The sequence below is a fragment of the Solanum stenotomum genome, chromosome 4 (genome assembly GCF_019186545.1).
Source record: "Solanum stenotomum isolate F172 chromosome 4, ASM1918654v1, whole genome shotgun sequence".
In the NCBI taxonomy this organism is placed as follows: Eukaryota; Viridiplantae; Streptophyta; class Magnoliopsida; order Solanales; family Solanaceae; genus Solanum; species Solanum stenotomum.
The window spans coordinates 34,731,406-34,735,433 of record NC_064285.1 but is presented as its reverse complement, the minus strand read 5'-3'; the positions used below and the strand labels follow the sequence as shown (position 1 = coordinate 34,735,433).

Below are 4,028 nucleotides of genomic sequence, written 5' to 3'. Positions count from 1 at the left end.
ATGAACCCTATGAGTCGAGTAGTCTTGGGATGAGTAGTATCATTGAGTCTTGAGTTTTGAGTACAGAGGTTTTATATTGATATTAAGATCCCTGAGTGGAGTCGTTCATGTTCATAATTCCACATGCAACCTATGGTTTGAGTTATAAATTTTGAAAAGCTTTTTAAAGCCAACACTTGATTTCCATATTTGGTTGGTCAAATATTTTTTTAAAATTAATTTCTCTAGAAAAAGAAACTCCTTCAAACTTATTTTCCTGATAAAAATAAGGAAAATAAGTTTCATAAATAAATATTTGTGGAATAATATATTCATCACTTGTCAAACACTAGAAAATAAATAATAACCCTATTTATTTACCAACAAAACATTGTCCTTTTTGTTGTTTCCTTGAGAGAATGTCTGTTAGTAAAAGTTAGTAGCACTACATGTCTTGATTATGTGGTTTTGAAGGAATTTGACTATTGAATAAAGGTATCTGCCATTTGAGGTTTTCTTTCTGTCTATTTGATATAGAAAATTCATGTATTTTTCCTCATTCCTTTTCAAATTGTTGAGATTTAGATTTCAAAAAAGTTTGATTGAATCTTAATTGTATTAAAATAAACAAAGTTTGATTGAACCTTACAGATTATAATCTAGCAAATATTGAACAACTAAGATCTTGTATTAAAAAAACCCAATCTTATTAATCGAACAAAATATAAAGTAAATTCTTTCAAGAAATTCATCAACTACTTGGGGCACAAATACTTCTACTTAAAAATCTAACAAAATATGGAAAAAAAAAAGTTGGGATATTCAAATTCTACCAAGGCCTCTACCTCCTTTCGTTGCCACCACTGTTTGCACCGGATCTATGGCCCTCGTCATATCACATGACATCACCAAATTCACCATTACTAGCTCCACCACCAACATGGAAAATCAATGTTTGGGATAATCAAATTCTACCACTATCATCTTTGTGCCATCTCCCTCCTTCGTTGCTACCACCGTTTGCACCATTACTAGCTTTGTTGTCGTCGCCAACTAGACCTCCCACAATTATTTGAACCTTGTGATGCCAACACCAATTTAGGTTGTTCAGAAAATATTCTCACTTGTATTTTTCCTTTGGTGTGAATAATATTCTTACTTGCTCCTTTGTTCCAAGCTCTCCCTCCAAGATTGAAGATTCTATTTTTCTTTTAGGGGAGGAGTCTTCTTCTAGCATTCCAACATCCTTTCATTTTAAATTTATTAATGTTATAAGAATACATAAAATATGTATTAAAAATTTATGACCAAAAAATTATAGTGAAACTAAAAATTAGCTGCCAAATAGCTTATAGCTAACAACTATATTTTGATAATTTATTATTAATACGTTATTAAATAATATTATACTGATAACTTTTTTTTGTTCTATGATGAGATTTATCAATTTGTAATTCTTATATTTTCTATAGTGTTTCTTTGTATAAAAAATTGTTGTCCTACAGCTAACGTAATATTAACTTACCTTGTTTTTGTGTTTGACATCCCTACTCATAAGGTTGTTCATTGCTTCACCAATAAATTATTTGACCTCCCTCTTGTCATGGTTATTGCTTTTTGTTGAACACTTCCTTTTCAAGATAGAATATTTTGCTTTTCTTTTCATGGAGAGCTTTTTAATAGCCCCAACCTTTTGATAAATAAAAAAATTAATAAGAATAATGTAAATGTCTTTGTGTCTTAACATGACAATATAAGTTCGTGTCATAAGAATAATGTAAGAGCTTACCTTCTTTTCTTCAGTGGCTTCTTGATCAACTTCAAGCTTTGATAAACCCCTGAATGCATATTTTCTTACCTCCACAATAGAAAGATATTGTTTGCTCTTATGATAGTAATACTGCAATCAAACAAAGATTTTTGTTAACAACTAACTATATATATGATTTTACAAAGTACAAACTACACACATTAAAAAGTAATTATATTACTAGCTCTCATTTTCTTGATATATCATTGGTTAGAGATTCATTGGTCCTTAATTAGGATAAAAACTAGTTATACATAAAATTTTAAACAACTAAAGAAAAATATACAATATAAATCCAAATAAGTTTAAATGTGATAGTATAGTTGTAGTTTACTAGTCCAGTTTGAAATAAGAAAATAAAGTTTAATTATCTCCTAACATACACAAAACAAATATTGTGATTCTATTTTCTTTTCTTTTTTTTTTTCAGGAAAAAGAAAAGAAAAAACAAGTAATAATATTAAGTGGACGATTCACAATATTGGTAGTGATCAATAAATCCAAAAAATTGTATTTACCATGTCAAATGCTCTGGATCCATTTTCACGTTGTCTCTTCTCAGCTACCCATCCATGTATCATCTCCTTGTATTTACGGTTGAGACAATCACAAATTGGTTGTTCTGCAGGATTTGTACTAACCACTTGCGGATTATAAATGGTGTAACAGTTAGCTTCACCCTTAAAAGGTTCAATTCGGAGGCTAACATTACGAAAGACTGTTATTTTCTTCTTCTAATGATCAATCATGTTTTTGGATACTCTCAAAGGAATTATAAGAAACAAAAAAGTAAAGAAAACTCAAGAATAATAGTTGAGAGGCTTGAAATATCGAAAACTATATATAGATAATTAAATTGAGAAGATGGAATGTAATTTTGAAAATAGATAAGGATGAAATTAATACGATATGATTGCTTTTAGAAAAAAAGATTACGATATTTACATATTTGATCAATAATTATTTATTATTTGTAGAAGGTGACTCTTTTAAGAAAGAAATTATGATACTTGGATATTTGGTCAATACCTATTTATTATTTGTAGAAGGTGGCTCTTTTAGGAAAAAAATCATGAATTTAGGACATTTGGTCAATACTTAATTATTATTTGTTGAAGGCGGAATGGTCGAGGAGACCCTTCTACTTATCCTGATTTGACTAAGTTTATGTGACATTTTATTTTGCTGAGTCTAATAAAATGTGTGGTTTCACATGTATAAAAGCGAGTGAACACAAAGGTTTGTACTAAAAAATATTTAAAAATTTATAGGAGTGGGGGTTTGGGGGGGGGGGGGGGGGGGGGGGGGGNGAGGGATATTATAGCAAAATAAAATTCCCTAGGCTAGATTTTGAAATTTCTTGCTTATGAGAAGATAAAGTTGTCATATTTGAACTATACGATTCTTCAAAATAAGAAGAAATTGTGTTCTGTGAAAAGATATTTCCTTTCAAGATAACCTTTTGATATTTATATTCTAATTAGATTAAGTTTTTCCAAAAGAAATATCTTTGTGAAAACATGATTGATCATGAGAAGAAAAAAACATCTATCTTTTCTAATGTTAGCTTCCGAATTGAACCTTCTGAAGGTGAAGTTAACTGTTACACCATTTATAATCCACAAGCAGTTATTACAAATCCTGGAGAAGAACCAATTTGTGATCGTCTTAACCGTAAATACAAGAAGATGATGCATGGATGGGTAGCTGAAAAACCACAATGTGAAAATGGATCTGGATCATTTGACAGGGTAAATAAAAATTTTTGGATTTATTGATCACTACAAATATCGTGAATCCTCTAGTTAATTATATTTTTGCTTGTTTTATATTTTCTTTTTCATAAAACAAAGAAAGAAAAAAGAGTCACAACATTTGTTTTGTTTGTGTTAGATGATAATTAAACTTTATTTTCTTATTTCAAACTAGACCACTAAACTACTGCTATACTATCACATTCAAACTTATTTGGATTTTATAATGTATACTTTTATTTAGTTGTTTAAATTTTTATATATAACTAGTTCTTATCCTAATTAAGGACGAGTGAATCTCTAACCGATGATATATCAAGAAAATGAGAGCTAGCAATATAATAACTTTGTAATGTGTGCAATTTGTACTTTATAAAATCATATATATATAGTTAGTTCTTAACAAAAATATTTGTTGGATTGCAATATTACTATCATAAGAGCAAACAATATCGCTCTATTTTGGAGATAAGAAAATAAGTATT

The 4,028-nt window shown here is 29.1% G+C and overlaps 1 pseudogene; it reads right to left on the bottom strand.

The window, feature by feature from the left end:
* Window positions 1-943: 943 nt before the first annotated feature.
* On the bottom strand, window positions 944-2,370 carry LOC125861448 (uncharacterized; annotated as a pseudogene).
* Window positions 2,371-4,028: the final 1,658 nt, after the last annotated feature.